Source organism: Myotis yumanensis, unplaced genomic scaffold (assembly GCF_028538775.1).
Source record: "Myotis yumanensis isolate MYYU_CA2020_CCGP unplaced genomic scaffold, mMyoYum1.0.hap1 SCAF_10, whole genome shotgun sequence".
NCBI classification, from domain to species: Eukaryota; Metazoa; Chordata; class Mammalia; order Chiroptera; family Vespertilionidae; genus Myotis; species Myotis yumanensis.
Genome location: NW_027223761.1, coordinates 66,960,591 through 66,983,047, shown reverse-complemented (window position 1 = coordinate 66,983,047; position 22,457 = coordinate 66,960,591). Strand labels below are relative to the sequence as shown.

Genomic DNA, 22,457 nt, shown 5'->3' with positions numbered 1-22,457 from the left:
TATTTCAGAAGCAAGTCCATTATGCCAGCAGCAACCCTTCAACGTTGTCACATGGGCCCTTACTTATGCAGGATAAGGAGGGCTCCAACAAATGAAATGCTTCTCCTGGAAATTATACCCCACTTGAATTTTGTTTTTAAATCATCATTATAAATCTCTCATTGGTATGAATCTCAGAACTGCCTCCAAGATTTATTATGAGAGTCCAAGGAAGGAGAGGCAACAACTCTGTATCAGGATCTACTGAATTCTTTGAAGATAATATTTCACATTAATATGAATGTTGGAGCAGAGACATGAAAATGCACATCCATGGCTACCTGCCTTGTTTCAGTTTTCCTTTCAAACCCATATGACTTAGACATTCCCAAAGAACAACTTTAAATGTCACATTTTGTAAGCTTGTGGTTTCAAGTTGCTTATTTAAGGTCTTCTTGACCTCTGAGCAGAATTTTAACATGTTCCCCCCACTCTGTTGGCCTGAGGGTGATGACGCTATCAAACGTGCTTATAAATAGGGCCAAATAAACGGAAAATCCTCTCCTAGGAAAGATGGAGTTTTATGAAGAAAATACCTGCCAAAGTCATTAAAAAAACAACACAAAAAACCTCACCCACTGACATTTCTGATTCAATAAGTTTTCTTGATGTGGTCACATGCCAACAAAAGTGTGACTTCTTAATTATATGAGTATCCCGAGTCATGATAACAATGAATGTATAAGCATCACTTTCCTTAAGAAATATTTTATTCTCAATTGCATTCACCATATTTATAAGAATCTTTATGCAGTCACTGGAAATAAGGTAATCCCCTCCCACCCCCATGATTTTCTCTACTACATTAATTGACCTAAGTTGATTCTCTTCAATATTGAATAAAAAATCCTTACTTTGCAAAAATGGAAGTAAAGCAAGTCTGTGAACTTTCCCTCTCCTGGTACTTCCCCTAGAACAGGAGAAGAGGGAGAGAAAGATGCCCAGGCCCAACCTGAAGAGATTCTGACTTAATCAGTCCAGGTTGGGTCCGGGCATGGCTAAAAATGTGTACTTCAGCTTGAGAACTAAAGATCAAAAGGGAGAGATTCTCTCTCTCTCTCTCTCTTTCTCACTCTCTCTCTTTTATTCTTTCTTTATTTCCTTTTTCTCCATTGCCTCTATTTTTTTAAACACAAAGTGACTACTTATTTGAAATATTTCTTATTTTTAAATGAAACAAAGAAAATTCCAGAAAAATAATACTATAACTTTAAAAGACATAACTACCTTATAAATGACAGAGAAATCATATTTCTTAGATCAGTGGTTCTTGATTCGTGTAGATTCTCAAATTCATTTGGCAACCACAGGAAACTACACAGCTATATATATGTTCAGTGCCAACAACAGCTAAACCTCATTTCAGCCTGGGGGTGCTGATTACAATTGTCTTTGACTTTTCTCTATTGTTCACGCCTGTCTCCAGCAATCAATTTGTCATTACTTCAGCATCTCTCATGTAGCTGAGATGTGAATACACCTGCCAGGAAAACAGGGGAGCCTTCTCTCTAGGTCTTCACATGAGGGTTACTTAGATGGAGAAGATGCATAGGGGCTTGAAGTATATCCCTCATTTATGTTTAGTTATTCAGACATATATGCAACCAAGTTGTTGAGAGGGGCTGGAGCTTCCTAGGAAAAAAATTCTTTGTGAAGATATTTAGAGTCTGGTGTAAATGGAGTGGTTTAGCAATAGGACCAGAGAATAAGGGGGGAGTGGTTTTGCCAGCATGACATCTGGCACCTGAAAGTGCCCTGAACTAGCTGTCCTGGCTGTGTGCAGTCCGGGAAGGAAAGAGCTTTGAGGGGAGGGAAAGGGATGTTGCCCCAAACTTGGAATTGCTTTGGGACCCACAGCCCGTGGGGATGTATAGCTCCTGGCAGTGGAGGCAGTGGGATCTGAACAGTACCCGAATACCCGGGGTGTAGGAGTGACTTTGTACAAGACTGGAATTCTTGGTTGAGAAGGCAGTTCGGGAGAGGGAAGGTTATGGCTTTTAAGATTCCAGTTTTGATCTCGTGTGACCTCATTTGTACTGAATGCTGAAAAGACAGAGATATTTGGGGGCACTAGATATTATCCCATTCTGTCAATTTCCCAGTTGCCAGACCTCATCCCTCCCATCTGTGCTACCCGCAAAGTCCTGTTTTCTTTTTTCACCCCGGTCCCTCCTGCTTGTGCCAAATACACAGAGATAGATGGAAAGGAGTCAACATGACATATCACCAGTGGACATTTGGAAGATTAGTTGTCTTCCTGGGAAGTCCATCAGACTAGTCAGGGCCATAGAAAAATCGCCCCTCCAGGAGGCATTCTCTAATTGCATCAGCGGACCCTTAGGGAGGAGTCTTCTGTTCATTTATCTTGGATGTTGAACCAAATACACGACCCACCCTAAAAATATATGTTGCATTACAAAAATAAAGAAAACCAAATTAGATGGAGTATAAGATTTGGGGGCGATACCGAGATGATATTTAATGAATCTTGACAACATTTTTAAAGAATAAAAATGTCCAGTAGCCAAGGAATTCCTCTGATTCCTCACTGATGTTCACCATTTCCAGATTGCAATGATCTTGCCCAGCCCACTTGCTGAATCAAGATCTTGTTGTAAGTTAGGCCATGTTGCTGTGTGGTTAACACCTTCCTTCAGGGTACATCTTGAAGGTATATAGGTCCATGAACCTTGTATATGCTTCTCACCTAGAATTATCTGTATACTTGCTAATATTTAAATTTTAGAGATTCATAGGGAGGTGCAATTGATCATAGTGGATCCAGCACTGTTCTAGAAATCAGATCACTTCTATCAGGGTTCTGAGGAATGAGTGAACTTGGAGGAGCCGCTGAGTTTCTCTTACATTTGTGAAAAGGGAATAATGTTTTTATTAGAAACATCTCTAAGACTCGTACCACCTCTGAAATACTGAATCTAAATGTGATCATTTACATAGAAGTAAATTAAGTTATTTTTGCCACCTCAGCTAGGAAACCATGCGGATAAGGAAGAAAAGGAAGTGGGTCAAGTCTCCTCAATGTGAAAGAAACCTCTCTCAAGGAAAGGGCCATTTTTCTGAAAGACTTACTTAATTCTTAAACAGACTTACCCTAAAATGAACCTGGAATGGAATCAGGGAATCCAATCTTACATCAAAGTAACTGTGCTTGAAGCAATAGACACCAAGCCAGCCTCTTGCCCTGCACTATTGAAGGAGAGAAAGCAAATCCACAAGCCCCTCAAGGTGATAAACTCCATTTGTCACCTTCTCACATGTGCCTCCAAGACTGCACATGATTCGGTGGCTTCATTTCAGCTAAGTGCTTTAGTCCACAGCTCAAACCCCTTCTCTTAGGATTTGGCTCAAAATATTGATAGCCATACATTTCCATATTTTATAATTCCAATCTGTGAGGACTTCAAAAAACTATTATGGGAACCAAGTACAATCTTAGGGAACAGACCATGTATTTAATTTCTACAATGAAACTTGGGCTACGGCATTAATACTGTAACGATGCTGAATAATTTAACTGAATTGCATTACATTCTTTGTGCTGTAAATCCTTTTTTTTTTTTTTTTACTTTTGTATTTGGGGCAAAATAATCAATTTAGCCTTGCAAAAAGGTTTTGTTTCGCGTTTATATTTTCCTGTCCCTTTGACATCTTCTCTTATTTTCTTTGATTTGATTTTCTGTTGTTAGGCTCGCTCCTAATTAGAGGAGTCACTGCAGCTGAAAACAATGACAACTTAATGGAGCAAAGCAGACCTACTATCTTGGGTGGGAGTAGTGTGATGTGATTGGCAGTGCCTTTCCACGTAGTGGGCTGGGGGCTGGAAAACATCAACACTTCCACCATAACAAAGGAGAAGGTGACACATCTCTAGTTGGAATTTTATTTATTCACCTATTTGTAAGTCCCAGTATTGTGCTTAAAATGACAGAGTTGGAAGGAGCCATGCGGATCATCTAGTCCCGTGGTCGGCAAACCGAGGCTCGCCAGCCACATGCGGCTCTTTGGCCCCTTGAGTGTGGCTCTTCCACAAAATACCACGTGCGGGCGTGCACATAGAGTGCGACTGAAACTTCGTGGCCCATGTGCAGAAGTTGGTATTTTGTGGAAGAGCCACACTCAAGGGGCCAAAGAGCCGCATGTGGCTCATGAGCCTCGGGTTGCCGATCCGCAGTTTGCCGACCACTGATCTAGTCTAATGGTGTTCTATGGATGCATATCCGTTTCCAGTGAATTTTTCATTTGCTTATTGCACCAAAAAAGTAAAAACAAGCCTGGCTGGTGTGGCTCAGTGGTTGAGTGTCAGGCCATGAACCAGGAGGTCATGGTTTGATTCCCGTCAGGGCACATGTCTGGATTGCTTGGAGTTCGAGCTTGATACCCAGTAGGGGGCATGCAGGAGGCAGCCAATGGATGAATCACTGATATTCCTATCTCTCTATCCTTCTCCCTTCCGCTCTTTAAAATCAATAAAAATATATTTTTAAAAAAAGTAAAAATAAGGCTCATGCAGTGAGTTTCTCAAACAGCTAAACTTATTCACTTTAAAGAATGTTCACTTACTCTGTAGTAAGTTCTTCTCCATCTTTTAATGCTAAAAGGTATTTTCTTTCACGAAACGATGGTCATAGTAGGTGGTAATTGTTTTCATTTTTAATGTCTTTACCCAGGAAAGTGAAATGTAACAAATCCATGTCAGTTCCCCAATTATAAATATAATCTTGAGAGATCAAAGTCTGGGGACCACATATCTAACCTGATTATCTACTTCATTGTGATTTGGGGAAGTGGTTATTTGGTTTGCATGTGGCCACCCAGCTGGCCAATGGCATCAAAGCCATGTGGCCTTGGATAAGCTCAGATTCTCAAGGTATGGCCATGGAAAGGAAAGCACATGCTGTACTTACCAAATTCAGACTTACCCAGAAACAACTGTAATACTGTGTTCTGTTTATAAAGCTCTTGTTTGCAGTCTTTGGTCACTTGAGAGTTAGAACAGACATTTGAAAAATATAATTTGTCTCAAAAACAAAACAAAACAAAACAAAAAAACCAAGGCAAATGGTCCCAAGAGATTCACCTCCTCAATAGACTCTATCCTTGGAGAGGTCAATGTTGAGGAAAAATTCAGCCTCAGTCCACTCTTTGTGCAGATTGTGATGGTAGTTTCAAGGCCAATTATAGTCATTCACCTTTGCAACTGCATTTGGGCTCTGTGTTTTTGTCTGCATCAGGCATGGGGAGGCCCACTGGTTGCTGGGAGAAATGAAAGGAATGCCGACAAGCATCTCTATATGAGCAAGATGTCAAGTCATTTTTGACACGGAAATAAAAGTTATATTTCTGCGTCAGAGATTGCAAGTTTTCTTTGTAAATGGTTCTTTCTAATTGAATCAGAAAACCCTTAGGGAAGAGCCTTCACCTCCTTTCTGTTGTCTGTTAAGCCAAGCACACCAAGAGTGCTCAGTAAATAATACTGTATGAAGTGCAGGAGGCCAAGGAGTGGGCATAACATACTTTGCTTTTGATCGTTCCTCTATAATAATTTTAATTAAATGACAGAGGGACAAAAGGAAGTCGGCAACAAAGAAATGTAAGCAAAAACTTGAGGGTGACTATTTCACTACTGAAAGCTTTACTACAAAGACAATTATGTATTAGCTTTCTGTTCTGAAGTTTAGAAATTCAGTGTTAGGTACCACAAAGCTGATAAATAGATTTCCCAGAAAAGATATAGATCATATTTTATGTTTTCTTCCTGAGATAATGTTCCCCCAAATGAAACCCACTGCCTAATATTATTGATATTGTGCTATTCTGGCACCAAAACTAAAATAGAAAAATTAGGATTCTATTCATTATCTCTTATTAGTAAAGTTAATAAATCAGGGAAGTAGCTAATATAGTTGCTTTATCACTAGGGTGCTCAAAAGTTCAACCTTTCCTCTTCTCACAGGCATTTCAAAGTTTGGCACTGTATGATGTCTTGTTACTATCTGTCTGTCTCCCTCCCAGATGGGACAGGGTTTCTATCTTCTTCATTTTCATATCCTCCAAGACCTAACACAGGCCCATCCATACCCCATCAACCATTCAGCACACATGTAAGTGCCTACGAAGTGCTGGGACGTGTGCTGGCTGCTGGCGATCGAGAGGGGGAGATTGTCTAGCAAAGAGGACAGATAATTCTGGAAGGCAGAACCTACAGGGCAAGAAGAGCTGATCTAGAGGAAGTCGGGTGGGGGTGGATCCGTCTGACCGGCTTCCTACAGGAAGTGATGTTAAAGGGGAAGCCTGGCTGGTGAGTAGGAGTTTCCCCAAGTTCTCTTTTTCTTCGTCCTTTCAGGTTACGGGAAAAGCTGATGGGGTTTGTGGTGAGAACATACTGCTTAATGTGTCATCTGCTATCATGATCAACACGAAACACGTTTCTACTCCTACTAACTGGTGTTCCGACAGTACCTTTCATGTTGATCAAATGCTACTGTGTTTGAGCTACTTGGCCTTGCTATGCAACATTCTCACGCTTCCTTAAACTTGAAAACTAAAGTGAACCTTGGTTGACCTTGCTTTGTGGGTCCCCCGTCGCCACTTTTAGCATCAACTTGTTAATAAATTTCTCCTCTTTCCTGCCTCAGGGCAATGAGTTGGCGGAAGAAACTCTTCATTTTAAAGAATTACAACTGAAAGTTGTTGTTGTAAGTCTATTGCTGAGAGGTGTGATCCTCACAGTCACTTGACATACCATCCACGCTGAGTCTCCGAGCCATTCAAGAGTGAGAGACGACCGTGTAAAACCTGGTGGTGTGAACCCTGTGCACTTGTAATGAAAGCACGAGCAGAAACCAGCCTTGTTCTGTTTCCTGCTTTCTCTCTATGAAATTTTAGATTCCATGTGTAAGCAAGATGGAGGGCTGCTCTCTCTTCACTGACACACACACACACACACACACACACACACACACACGCACACAGGCACAGCCGTTTAGAACTGCCTGCTTAACTTCTCACAGCAGCTTCTCCACTTGGGATGGGCTGTGGTCCCTGAGGGAAGTCTCGGCATTTGACTTTGGCAGGGGATCCCATTCCCAGGGAAGTCAGGGCTGCCCTCATATGCCCAAGGAACGGCCTGGCGGGGTGCTCGCCCATTTGCCTCTGGCTTCTCCAGAGAGCCTGTGCACCCCAGGTGGACCAAGGAGGGGGCCTCCAATATTCCTCACCTTGTGCAGACCTGCAGGCGGTTAGAAACTTCTTGCCTCTAGGTCTGAAGTAAAGGAGATCCACAGAAATCTCCACCAGCCCTCAGCTCAGCCCTCTTGCTGCTCTGCAAAAATGAATGTAGGCAGTGCTTCACATGTCAAAACTTCCATGTGGAGCCTGACCCGTGGGCCCCGGGATCCACGCCGAATTCATATTCATTGAGATTTGACCCCAATTCAAGTGATCAGAACAATGTGATAGGATTTTACAATAGCCACCCCCACCCAAAACATTGAAAGATATGAGGAGAAAAAACAAATGAGAAATTTGTGAGAATGGTTGTCTTTGTTTGCATTTGCAAACAGAAATAGGCAATTTGTCAGAGTTTAAACTGCCTTATAAAGTATCTTTAGACAGCGGAAGAGATGCTCAGAAATGCACTGTTTGGCCCAAATTTCCTCCCATTTCTCCCTTGGGATCTCTCTTTCTTACTTTTTACCCCATCTTTCTGACCCTCTGGCTTTCTCTCTGGCTTGGATATGTGGACAATTTCAATTTTATCACACAAGTGGGTTGAAACCTTACTTTAGGAATCACTATGCCTATAAGAGTACTGCTTTTTCAGAAGTAAACAGTTCCACAGAATGTATCCACATACATAAAACACAGCCTCGTCTGCTGAGCCCTGCCTCCAGCGCTGGTGTGGAGTCCTTTACTGACCCGAACTATTTTATTTTTAAATATGTTTTTATTGATTTCAGAGAGAGGAAGGAAGAAGAGAGAGATAGAAACATCACTGATGAGAGAGAATTATCCATCGGCTGCCTCCTGCACGCCCCCTACAGGGGACTGAACTCACAACCCAGGCTTGTGCCCTGACAGGGAATAGAACTGTGACCTTCCAGTTCATGGGTTGATGCTCAACCACTGAGCCACACCAGCTGGGCCCATGCTATTTTTACAGATCATGTGAAAAGACCATGGTTCAAACCTGTTTTATCTTGATAAATAAAATAAATAAAATCCAGTCCACAAAACTAGTATGAATAGGCATAGACATTAAGAGGCATTCAGGCGGTACCCAAATGTGTATAAATGACCACCAGACGTGAAGAGCTCTGGGCCCCATTCAGTGGTGATGTTCTGGCTCATGTTACTCCCCCTCTTCCCCTGGCCTGAGGCCTGCCTCCCTCAGCCGCAAAAGTCCAGGTGAAAATGCTCCCAGACCCTCACTGAGAACCTGGGGCCAGGCTGAGGCGGGAGGCCCGTCTCTGGTTTCCATAGCACAGCGCTCTGCATGCACCAGGGACTCACAGTGCTGTTTCGCTGAGCAGATGGTACTCCCAATTCCACCATGATGCCTGGTTCAATCCATGGGCAGTGAAAAAATCCTTTTTCTTTTCTTTAGGTAATGTTCGAGAAATCACGGTGAGTACTCTAATAGCTCAACGTCAGAGAGGCCAGCCTCTGGACTTAATAAACGTTCTTTAAATTGTTCCTGTGGGGGGGAAATGCACCAGGAGTGCCAAACAACCAAATTAAAAATGAACTTTGGAACTCAGCACTCGAAAGTGGAGACTGTCAAGAGAACAGTTAGCTGCTTCTAATTTCTAACCATGTGAAAGGTTCCCGTGTCTGCTTCTGAGAGCGATGATGCTGGACCCGCAAGCAAGCAGGCTGCTGCTGGAGAAGGGTGCGAGGAGTGTGCGGAGAGAACTGGCCCCGTGCTCCCTGCCAGGCAGCTTCTGAGCCGGTTGCCTGTCTCCCTCCCTTAATGACGGTTGCATCTGAAGTGGGAAGAGCTCCAGGTGAGCAAAGCTGTCAGAGGCCTTCAACTGTGCCAGCATGAATGGAATGCTTCGATGCTATTTGTTTGCTTGCACAGTAGTCAAGAAATTGTCTGTAAAATAAACACTGACTCTGTTTTCTTTCACTCGTTTGTAAATCCTTTCTTGCATTTCTACCCCCTTGTACTTCCTGTTCTGTTTGGTTCATGAGAGGGTTATCCATACAGAGTCCCAAGGAGTGAGAGTTTGCAGTAACCTGCTGGCGCACTCCAGTCAGAAGTGTGTATCATTCCCTCTCCTCAGTTAATTCCCCTCCAACAATTCTGGATGTCTCTTAGGCAAGAGCTAAACGTGACAAATGTCAGAAAATGAACTGACTGCCATAGAAACCAAAATCCACCAGGGAGAAGGGCAAAACCACTAACATATTTTCAGTTGTAACCAGATCAGACTGTAACTGCCTAATCCCTAATAAATAGAGGGGGATAAGGAATTGAGATCTCCTTTGGAAATAGCTCTGTTCCAGAATTTCACAGAAAAATATTATTTAAAAAATTTCATGTACACGAAACTATGCAAATAGCCGTTGCATTAACCAGAGTTTAATCACACACGTGTGTACGCGTGCGTGCACACACACACACACACACACACACGAAGCATACTGGGCCAGAAAACAGCAAGTGTCTGACATTGGATTAAAGACACAGTTGAACAAACTCCTTGAGGGCAAGGATCATACTTTATGGTTTTTGGCCGAGAAACGCAGTGTGTGCAGCATACTAGAAGCAAACAAACATGACCTCTGAGTTTCAGTGCAACCACCCGATAGCTGTGTGATTTAGGCAAATTACTACACCACTCTGTTCTCAACTTCTTCATATATAAAGAGGAAAAATTTATTTTTATTTCTTAGGAATGTCATGGAGAAAGCACTTAGCGCATATAAAGGCTCAATATATGAGGGCTCCTTTCTTACTCCTTTCTGCAAAGTCTGTAGCACCAGGAACCAGTAACTTATGAGGACACTAAAAGCCTGGTGTGATCCGTGCACCAGTGGGGTCCCTCAGCCTGGCCTGCACCCTCTCGCAGACCCTGGGGGGATGCAGTAGTGTGAGCAGCGGCAGGTGGTGGGGGAGGAGTCCGAGCCCTGCTGCTCCTGCTCATTCTGCCCCAGTGCACCTGCCTCTGCCGCCACTTGGTAGCGCTGCCGTGGAGGTGGGAGAGGCTCGCACCCCATAGCTGTGCTCGCCAGCCGTGAGCCCAGCGTCTGGTGCCCACTGGTCAGCTGAGCAGCGCTCCCGCTATGGGACCGCACTGACCACCAGAGGGCAGCTCCTGCGTTGAGCATCTGCCCCCTGGTGGTCAGTGTGCATCATAGCGACTGGTTGGTTGACCAGTCGATCAGTTGTTCGGTCGTTGGGTCGTTCGGTCGCTTAGACTTTTATATATGTAGATTATCTATGTTTAACATCTTTCTTTCTTGGTGTTTGCAATTCTTTTTCCTTACCACTTCGAATGGGTTATAATTTCTCTGAAGGTTGCAACATTTTACTTTCCATACACCCGTTGTCAGGAAGCTAACAGAAGATGTAGTCCACCAAAATGAGAGAGTAAATAACAAACAAACAGAACAACACGAGGCATTCAGAAGCCGAGACTCTGAGAAAGAGGTGTAGGGAAGGGATTCCCAGGACGGTGGCAGGAAGTCCTAGGATGACAGCTGTATACAGGCCTAGAGAACGCCCCTCATTGTTGCTGGGACAGAGGGCTCCTGGGAAGACATATCCAAAAAAATAAACGGAGCCAACAGATGACCCGACAGGAATTACAGTATGAAAACCCGTGTTGAGAGATGTTTCTCAGAGCTGTTGGGAGGCATGAGAAGGTTTAGCCAGAGACTCACAAAAATGTCACAAATGAAAAAACAAACAACAGTTAGACACCTCCTGTAGAGGAATTACAGTGATAGTATAGTGCTTGTCTTTCAGGATTCTGAAAACACTGATATGGATTTGAACAAATTTAAAGGGAAAAAGGTTGGAGATAAAACTAAAGTCTTCCCCTATTAAAATAAGAAGTAATAGATGTGGCTTAAAATGAGTAAATCCAAAGATTTCAGATATGGATGAATTTAGAAATATGGCAATTAATACCAGAAGAAGCAACTCAAAGTGATCAAAGTGGTTTTCTTTAGAGACTATGAAAGTTGAGGGAAGGGGGTGCCAATGAATAGCTTTCACATTTTAGCAATATTTGTCTTTTTATATTACTTGCATGTGTTATTTTGATAATAAAATTAAATTTTAAAAAATGAGGACAATAATTGCATTTAGGGCCTTAAAATTCAGAATTATAGAATAAAATTGTAGCAAAGGAAGTAAACAAGGTCTGATTACTAAAGATAAAATATTCAGCAACAAATCTGGGTCCAGAATTTATGTGTTGTATTTCTCATATACATCCACGCTGCTCCCACCACCACACAGCATACCCAACTTATTACATTCTTTTTAAATAGCAACTGGCATGGTTTTCTGTATACAGGAGGTGCTTAATATTCGTTGAATATTAACTAACTATCGATTGCTGATTTTTTTCATGGTGATTTTTACTGAGCTTGGTCTAGAGCGCAGAGGGGTCATATCTGAAGTTTATAGTTTTGTTCTGTATGGAGGGGTAAGATTATAGTTAAAGGATTTTTGAAAAGCTCTTCCTGAAATCTGATTCTGAGGTGGACATTCCACAGGTCTAATCTACTTTACACAATGCATGGGTTTGCCAGAAACTCCTTCAAGACAATTGATACTGGAGTGAGGCAGTCCACGGGAACTTTAATGATGCTTTCCTATATGGTCTCTACACTCTATTCTTGGAACAAGCCAGAACCCCGGTTTGAAAACGCTCTTGAAAGAACCTACAGATCCAGGGAGGTGTCCCAGGGAAACCCTGAAAACGGGGAGGGGTGAAAAAAGTATTCTTACTAAAACAAAGTGTGAAACCATTGAAACAAAACTTCAGAAAACATATCTGTTCCACATGATCTCAGCTTCCCAGGGAAAAATAGTCACTGACTTCCAATCTAGTATTTTGGCCTCAGCTTTTATAATGCAGCTTAATAACAGAAACATGAAAGTAAACAGTATCATAGTTTCTTCGCAAGATTTCCAGTGGAAGATGTCCATAATATTACCTAATTCTGCCAGTGATAAATGTACCATTAAATTCATTTCCAGGAAAAAATTTGTCTTCATTGATGAACTTGCATGCTGTTTTTATATTTTAAAAAATCTCTACATCCTCACATAATTTCTTTTTGCCTTAGTTGCCTGGAAACTCAGAGTGAAATGAGAGCTCCATTTTGGAATTCAGCCAATGCAAGTGTCTACTAACATTTAATTTGGATTCTTTTAATGGATTTGGTTATGATGGTCCTTATTTTGCAAAGAGAAGCAAGCTAACACTTGTAGGTCACATATAAGAGCAGGCCTTGTATTTGTTTTATATCTTACCGGCTGTGGCATGGAACTTTTTCAGTAATCCTACAAAAAATAGGTGCCATTCTCATTTTACAGATGACAGCTTAGTTTTAGGGAATTAGTTTAAGTAACTTGGCCAAGGCCATCTGATTATTATGATGCTTACAACATTTTTGGAAGTAAACAATGCATAAATTCTCAATAATGCTTACTTTATTTTCAAATTAACATAAGAAAACTATTCAATCTATTTCTTTTCTTTTGATTTTAAGACCATACAGTCTATACAACACACACACACACACACACACACACCCATAACTTTTTTCCTTGCTCTTTCTTCTTCTTTGTTTCTGTGCCCAGATATTGGGACTTTCTCTCAGGTACTCTGTTAGCCCTTGGAGGTACAAAGATGAATTATATACAGACGCTGTTCTCAAGGAACTTAAATTTAGTGGAAGGGTTAAAGTATAGATTTAACTACAATTCAAGGTAGAAAGTAATGAATGCAATGAGAAATACAATATGCTTTGTGAGTTCAGAGTCGGAAAGAAAAATTCCATGGTCCCAACTTTCTAGAAATTCACAGTTGTCTAGACCAAATCGACCCTAAACATAATTATAAAACAACGTAAGAACTGTACTGGAAGTGTCGGCACTATGCTGTACACACGGGAGGAGGAAGAAACAACCTTTACTTATTTCACAGCAACATGGGCAGTTAGGGCAGGGGATGGAGAGGGCCAGGGCCTTGAATTCTAAGACACCTCAGAACTGTCTAAGCAGGTGGACAATAGGGAAAAGGTAGCAGTTGAGGAAAAGACTGTCATAGGGAGGAGAGTTCTTCCCGTGAAGAGGAACCTCAAGGAGTGACTGGGTCTGGGATAAAGCTGCAATTCCAGGGAGGAGGCCTGGGCAAACCAACAGACATACCTGGAATCCCAGCCACTGGCCTCAGCCCTAAGGGGTATGGAGCAAAGCACAACCCATTAGTGAGAGGGACAAGGGAGCTGGGAAGGAGATTGAAAGATGTAGTGCAACAATGCAAGCACATGGGCGGCAGCAGTGGAGGTGGAGAGGAGGAGGAGGTGTGGATGGATGGTCAAGAATGGAATCAGAGCAGCACCTGGGAAGGTGGGCCTAGGGAACGAGAGGGATTACCCTGACGGCAGAGGCTCTGCGCCTGGCATCTGGGAAAATAGGGATCAAAGGGGTAGGAATGTTAACAGAAAGTTATTTTTGAAGGTTGTTGGGGGCTCGAGCATGTTTGAAGATAGAAAAGTGAGAGGAAAAATCTGAGATAATAACTACTGGAAGAAGTCTTCTGGAACAGGAGCTGAAGTACAACATTGGCCTTCGAGAAGCTAGATTCGAAGGGCAAGGGAGAGAATGAGAGAGAGGACAGGTGAATGCCCAGAGACATACTAAGGTTGGCACATTCAAAATCTCTAAAATGTTTTCGGCATGTTGATACTGTGAAGGTCTGCTTGCCCCTGGCCTGGCCCCTCCAGTATGCTCTTCATACTGTAACTAGAGAAACTTTTCTGAAGACAAATCTAATCGACATTTAACATGTTTGAAGTAAGCAACTACCCTGTAGTAGGCACAAGTTATGTTTCTGTTTAAAAACAACCCAGACAATTGTTTCCATAACTTTCTATTACCCTCAGCATGAATCTCTATACTCCTTACTACAGTTTGTAAGGCCCCTCATGATCTGGCCCCTGCTCAATCCTCTTGTCTCATCTCTCTCCTCCCCTGACCTTGCACTCTACAGTCCAGCCATACTGAACTTCTGGACTCTTCCAAAAGAACACCCTTCCACTTCACTGACTCCTGTCATGCTGAGGAAGACACTTAGATGATAACTCTTCCAGGAAGCCTTTTCTGGTTCCCAAAGGTATAATAGGAACTTCATCTCTGTGTTCTCAGAATACCTTATAGTAGCTTCTATCCAACACCTTTATAATCACTACATTATAGTCACTTGTTTGTGGGAAGAGATTGTGTCATGATCATTACTGGTGATCACTTGGAATATTCTTGGTAAACCTCTCTTGGTTCTCTTACCCATATGATTCCCCAGGATAGGTCAGTTCTGCCTCCATCCAAAGTGCCTCTGCAGAATCCCCCTCCACAGGTTTGGCCTGTGTAGCAGCTGACAGTGAACTCTCTGGTTTCCAGTTTCGATAACTAAAACTGTTGGTGCAGGACCATGGGCCAAAGGTGTTTTAAGGGCAGACTTGATATAGAGCAGCGGTTCTCAACCCGTGGGTCGCGACCACTTTGGCGGTCGAACGACCCTTTCACAGGCGTCGCCTAAGATCATCCTGCATATCAGGTATTTATATTACGATTCATAACAGTAGCAACATTACAGTTATGAAGTAGCAACTAAAATAAATTTATGGTTGGGTCATCCTGCATATCAGGTATTTATATGAAAGCCTTAGAACAGAAGAAAGGCTGGTGGCTTAATGGTACAATTCATTTGCACAACAAATACGCTTTGGGTGCCTTCTATACAGTAGAGGTGTTAAGGGTTAGAATACAATGATGAACAAGATGGACACGATTCCTGCCTTAAAGTAGCTTGCAGTCAGTTGAGGAAGACACACAAGAACAAAGATGTATGAGAAGTGATACCTGCTAAACAAGAGAAAGCAGAGGGAGCTACCAGAGAATACAGATGGGAGCTAATCCAGATTGGGAGGTCAGAGAAATCTTTTGGAGGAAATGTCTTAGCCGAGACTAAGAAAGCTTAAGGTTGGTTAGTCAGGCAGAACAGAGCAGAAGAATGTTCCAAACAGAAGGAACAGCACATCTGAAGACATGAGGGTGAGAGAAAGCATGCTAGTTTTTAGGAATTGGAGGACACTTTTTATGGAGGGAGCTGGAGTGCAGTGTGTGTATGAGTTTGAGGGGATGATGTGGATGAATAGGTAGGAGTCAAAGGAAGAAGAAAGCTGGGATTGAGAACCAGTTAATCTGGAGTGCTTGGCAGGAGCAGGTCATGCAGGAATTTATGAGCCACACAAGGAGTTAGATTTCATTCTGAGAACACAAAGATCATTTTAAAGGGTTTAGGCAGGTGACGGACATGATCAAATACCTATTTTAGAAAACTCACTCTGGTTGCAGGTTGGCAAGACCAGAAGGAGGCAGGCCAGCTAGCAAGCACTTGAAGTGAGAAGGGATAATGGTCAGAAGCTATTCCTGATGTTTTTCCCCTGGGTGTGTCCATCCAGAACTCATTCATCTGTGCCAGTCTTGTGGGACAGAGATGAGCCTGCAGCTCATTAGCCTCATGGATTTCCCCAACGTGGATCTTTTGCCAGGAAAAGTCTCTTCACCCTCGTTGCCAACAACAACCCCAGTGGCTAAACGTACCCCGCTTTCATGGCCTGCCATAGAACAGGTCTCAAGGAGGTCAGGGAGGAGAGGCAAGTTCAAAGTTGGTCTGTAGGGAAAGGGTAAAAGAGGAGAGGGCACAGCCACGGGTGGGAGGAATGGGACAAAGACCTAGAGACAGAGAGAAATGTGAGTCAAAGACCAGAATGTGGGGCCCACAACTTCAGGTGCTCACCCACACAGACCTGTGGACTACCAAGAAGCAGGGCCTTAAAAGGCTCCCTGTTTATGAGGTTCATGTTTCCTAAAGGTGGAGCTGAATTTCAGCTCCTATGAAAAGCAAACTGTGGCAAATGCCAGTGATTCAGGGTGGAGGGAATCAGCAGTCCAAAGAAAGGGAAACAGGTCAGCAGCCCCCATTCTTTCATCCTTGGGGACCTTGAAACTTGATTTTGCAGGATGCACAGGAAAGGAGTCATTGGCTTCCCCCTATTATGCTCTACTCAATTTATTGCTTGGAGACTAAGGTGCCACTTTATTGTTCAGATTCAATGCATAAAATGCAAGTATTCAGCCAGAGTTCTCTAATTAGTATCCAGAGAGCTGCCTAGGCTCTCGCTCTGTGTGTCAGTTTGGTCTTACCTGCTTAAAACACGATGTAGAAGAATAAGATGATTCCCTCGCATTACATCTCTCTGATTCTAGTAGTCTAAACATTTGTGCAGTCTTTTGTTTCAAACCTAGAACTCTTTCTAGTAAACACCTTCTGAATCTCCAATCTTTGTGCCTGAATTTAATTAGCATTACTGTGAAAATTTACTGATTATAGTAGTGCACTGCCTAAATGTGTTTATGCTTCCTTTCGATTTCAAAAAAGACATCCCCCCCCCGCAACCACCAAACTGATAATAACTGGCATGTGATTAGAAAAGGCAAAACTAATTAAAATGGGTGCAAAGGGGATTGTTTCAGTCACCTACATTAATGCACATTACAGTTAAATATCTGTCAGACTTTCCATTAACCCTCTTGCATTTCCATCTCCAGGATCAAATCTATTTCTTAACCTCATACCCCCCTTTTTCCCTTGGTTGGAAACTTGGTATTCAACAGGCTAAATTACCCACTAATGCTTTAAATGCACAGCTGTTATTGATGGATGCAACACATGGACAAAGACCTTGGAATGAGAATAATAAAAGTCATTCTCCTAACTGTGGATTTAAACCCTAACATGTTCTTGTTATTGTGCTTATGTCTTTCTTGAGAGATAAAGGAGTTAATTGTTGTTTTACACTAATTCACTCTATTGTGCTCTGAACTATTATGTACTACCATGAAATAAAAATGAAAGTGGAATATCCAGCAAATAGAGTTATATTCTGTAAAAGACTAAAACAACATGTTCAAAGTTGAACTTGTAGACTTAGGGGAGAGGCCCATGTGATTTGGGCTCGGTTACTATATAGAGTGGATTGTTACGGATAAGAACAATATGGTAGATGTACCCAATGGGAATCCAATAAATATTAGGGACAGATGTCTTCTTCAGATCAAAAGCTCATTGAAAGGAGGGACCATGCCTTCCTGATCTTTTAGAGGAGTACAAAGAGGGTTCTTTGGATCACTTAATCTTTTAATCTCCAATTTTTGGCACACTGTAGGTGCTCAATAAATTTTTATCACATGAATGAATGCAAGAATTATGGTTTTTCCCTATTGTGAAACTCTTAATAGTAATCCTGAACAGGTTCTTAAATCTTGATGGATCATGTTGAAGAAAAAGAGAGTGAATAAATTTGCTTTATCATTTAAAAAAATCTAACAAAACCCTTGGATTTTTTGCTTTAAAAACTAAATCACATACCACTCCCTTGGGTTTTTCCATTTTTATCTTGGATCAGAGGTACCAAAAAGCCCAGCAGCAAATCAGCCTAGCAACAGAAGCCTGAAATAAAAACATACACACAGACCAATGGAACATAACTGAGAGCCCAGAAGTAAACTCACATGTATATGCACAAATAAAGTTTGACAAAGAAACCAAAAACATACAATGGAGAAAAGAAACCCTCTTCAATAAATGGTGCTGAGAAAATTGGAAAGCCACATACAAAAGAATGAAACCAGACTGCTATTTGTCACCATACATAAGAATTAACTCAAAATAAATGAAAGACAAAGGTACTGCACTTGTGGACCTTGATCTAAGAGAGAGGATTTTGTGAGTTTGACCTAAAAGGCAATGGAAGCAAAAGCAAATTTAATTAAATGAATGGGGCTATAACAAACTAAAAAGCTTCTGCACAGAAAAAGAAACTATCAACAAGTCTAAAAGGCAACCAACCAAATATAAGATATTTGTAAACAACACCTATGATAGGGGTTAATATAAAAATATATAAAGAACTCATACAACTCAACAACAACAAAACAATCCATTTGAAAAATGGGAAGAGGACCCGAATAGACATTTCTCTTAAGAAGACATACAAATGGCCAACAAATGTATGAAAAGATGCTCAACTGCCGGGAGCCGGTCCATCCTTGCTGCTTGACACAGTCGCTGCAGGAAAGAAACATCTGCACAGCATATGTTTCAAGGGACCTGGCATATATAGCATATTGTTCTTAATATGTTTGCTCCCTTTAGCGCCATGTGTTTTAACCAAGGTCACCTCTCCGAGAAAGGTTGTTTCCCCAGGTGGGGATCTTTCCCTGAGGTTAGGGAGGGGATACAACCCCTTAATTAAGTGTCAGGCGGGTAGTTAAGCTACATAATCTTTACTCCCTGGAATGGAGATAAGAAACGCCCTAACCTTTGTAATAGAAATTGACAGGATTAAAATCGGCTGGTATAAATACAGATGTAACAAGACAATAAACATCAGAACCTCATCAGTTCCTAACCAGAGCTCCAACCAGAACTTTGGCTGGAGATCCTGGCTAGAGGTCCTGACTAGGCTGCTGATCAACTGAAGGCTGTCTTCGTGTCATTCCTTCTTCGCCGACTCCGTCCACACCTTTGGGGACCCCTGGACCCGCTGGGATTGGACCCCAGCACTCAACTTCATTAGCTATTAGGGAAATGCAAATCAAAACTACAATGAAATACCATTTAATACCTGTTAGAATGGCTATCATTAACAAGATAAGTAACAGCAAGTGTTGGAGATGTTTTGGAGAAAAAGGAACCCTCATTTGCTGCTGGGGGGAATGTAGACTGGTACAGCCACTATTAAAACAATATGGAGGTTCCTAAAAAATTAAGAATAGAGTTCCATATGACCCAGAAACCCCCTTTTGTGTATCTACCCCCAGAATTCAAAAACATTTCTTCCTAAAGATATATGTAGCCCTATTTTAATTGCAGTATTATTCATAGTGGCCAAGACATGAAAACAACTGAAGTGTCCTTTGATAGATGATTGGATAAAGCAGATTGGAAATATATATATATATATATTACTCATCCATAAGAAAAGATGCAAGATGAAATACTTCCATTTGTGATAACACAGATGGATCTTGACAATATCATGCTAAGCAAAATAAAGCAGAGAAAAAAAGTCAAGAACCATAAGATTTCACTCATATGTGGGACATAAAACTGGAAACAACAAATGAACAAAGAAGACAAACAAACAAACACAAACTCATAGGCATAGACAATAACATGGTAGTTGCCAGAGAGGAAGAGGGTGGTGTGCAGAGGTAATCAAGGGTGAAAGGGGTCAAATATATGGTGATGGAAGAAGACTTGACTTTTGGTGTTGAATATACAATACAATATACAGATAATGTATTATAGATTTGTACACTTGAAACATATATAATTTTATGAATCAATGTTATCTCAATAAATTTAACAACAAATAATAAGCCTGCAATATGATGAAAATAGCTCAATTTGAAAATACTCTCTATTTAAATTAAAAAATTTATTTTCTCCCTTCCTCTGTTACACCTTCATCTTTGTTCTCAGTTGTATCAGTATCCAGATCTGTGCCTGGCATATAGCAGGCACCCAATAAATACTTCTGAATGAATGAACAAAATAGATTGCTAGAATTAAGAATGGAGTACTCAGTAGGACTCAGTAGGACTCAGGTTAGTCTGACTCTTTAGTTTGTGGCAGACCAGGAAACATAAAGATCTGTGGATTCAGATAAGGCAACTTAAGCAAATTGTTTGAAGATCTCCTCTGCTCCACCCCCTGCATCAGAATTGGCTTAAATTTCCCACGAGGTAGAAATAAACTGGGAATATAGACAACAGTTAAATTTCAAACAGGTATCACAATAAAGGCCCTGTTAGCACAACTCAAACCACCTCTACCTATTTCCTAACTTAGGCAGCACAGTAGTTCTTAGCATTGGACTTAAACTCAGACCAGCTACTCACGTTAACTCTGAACAAGTTATTTAACCTCTCTGAGCCTCGATGCCCTCACCTGCTGAAAAAAAAGGTTGGTAATATCTACCATTTGGGTTATTTTTATATGGCACGGAATTGGTACTAATGTTAAAACAAACAAACTAATTAACTAACAAAACACATGAAAAATCCCCTCTGCCAATTTTTCCAATCAAGATTCTTCAATACAAATCATCTATATATATAAAGCGGTAACTTAGCCAGGCATCATGATCGGCTCAGGAGGAGGCTGCATCACGACTGCTCAGGAGGAGCTGCGTGTGCAAATGGGTGGGAGGGGACTGCGTGCCACCCCCAGCCCCAGTGGACACATGCCAGGGGTGGGGGCATGCTCCAAGTGGCCATGGTGTGGCTTGGAGCATGCCCCCGGTGGGTGGCGGCAGCGGCCGGAGTGAAACAGCCCCAGTTGCAGATGCCTGGCAGTGGCAGGAGCAAAGTAGACCGGGTCCTGGTGGGTGGCGGTGGCAGCCAGAGCGAAGCACCCTGGGTCCTGGGTTCCAGAGGAAAGGCCGTGCCAGCGGCCAGGGGAAGGAAGGCCTATTCTTGCACAAATCTTCATGCATCGGGCCTCTAGTCTATAATAATAAAAGCGTAATATGCTAATTAGGCTGGACATCCTTCTGGATGAAGCCGGGGCTGCAAGGGAAGCCCAGGTCCCAGGTGCTGGACGGAAATCAGTGCCAGCAGCCAGGGGAAGGAAGGCCTACTCTTGCACAAATTTTGTGCATCGGACCTCTAGTATTAATATATGTCTGGAAAGCCACTGTGTATTCTGGCTTTAACACTAGTTTCCTGGAATATTAAAAACAAATTTTTGTTTTCTTTGTAAACTTAAAAGATGAATGATAAAATATCAAAGATAAAATTTAAAAACAAATTTTTGTTTCCTTTGTAAACTTAACAGATGAATGATAAAATATCAAAGATCAAATGACTATGCAAACATAAGCTCCTGGCCTGCCATGGACAACTGTCAGTGTGTCTGTGCCAGACCCTTTCCCTTTTGCCAGCAGAACTCCATCAAGGTGAGTCATAACAGAAATCACCAAATGGTCAAAGGTCACTTGCAATGATCACCTCGCTTTTCTTGAGTATCATAACTTCCCTCTGGATTTCATGTCATTATACTTTAGCCTTGACCATAGGTTAGTTACTGTCCTTTGGCTTCCCTCCTGGGTTCTGGCTATAATGATTGATTTTGTTTCCCAACTTTTTTAGGACTTTAGGTTGTTTCATCTTTGGCCCTTCATGCTCCTGACTTCCTTTAACCTGGTTTTAGCCCCTAAACCCAAACCCTGGCACTAGCCTGTTGACTAACATTTTAGCCCCCAGAAAAGGGCGGTTTGCATGATATATTGTTGTAGAACACTGATTCGTGAGGATTTTCCCATTAGAGAAGGTATGTCCTGCTGATTCAAGGTTCTGTCTCTTCTCTGGCACGTCCACTGGCAATTATAAGGATGTAGACGTACTAGTATTGTCTGTATATGAGAACTGCAGTGATTCTGCCACCCTCACCCAGGCCAGCTGGGAAACAGTTTTCTGAGTGTTAATCTTGAAGATCAGACATAAACAAAATTACCTTTCAAAAGAGGGGAGGAGAACATTAGGAGACTTGCCTGATTTAAGTCAGGGTTGATGTGTAGAGTAGTGAAGGATAAACTTGGCTAGGCAGAGGGAGTGTGGTGAGGTTCTTGATGTATGATTGAGGAGCTTGGCTTTAAACTAAGGAGGAAATGTACAAATTTATGTTTCGGTCATAACAAACCATCCATTCACTGGCTGCCTGCCCTCTCAGAATTTTTAGAGTTGGGAGAATTCTAAACCAAATATAGAATCCACTTGAGTTTCACGGATCTAATGTTAGAAAAAAATTCACACTTTTAAGTGTCTAATTAAAAAGCTCGGAAAAAAAAAAGATCACTTTTTGATTCAAGAGGTTAGTGCTTCTGGACTGAACTCTTATATGAGTCTTGGTCAACCAGTAACTCTTTCACACCTTAAACAAGTCATGAAGATAAATCAGACCTGCATGCATTACATCCCTCTCTTGCCCTCTCCCATAACCTTCAAATCAGAAAGGGAAGAAAATTATAGCCGGGAGCTTTTCCAATTTGAAAAGCCCCAAACATTAGCAAGACAGAGT

At 41.8% G+C, this 22,457-nt stretch overlaps 1 protein-coding gene across 2 annotated transcripts in view; it reads right to left on the bottom strand.

Annotated features, from left to right (window-relative positions):
* Positions 1–22,457, bottom strand: part of MAML2 (mastermind like transcriptional coactivator 2) — a 356,704-nt gene that overhangs the window by 86,367 nt on the left and 247,880 nt on the right. The window lies entirely within an intron of this gene.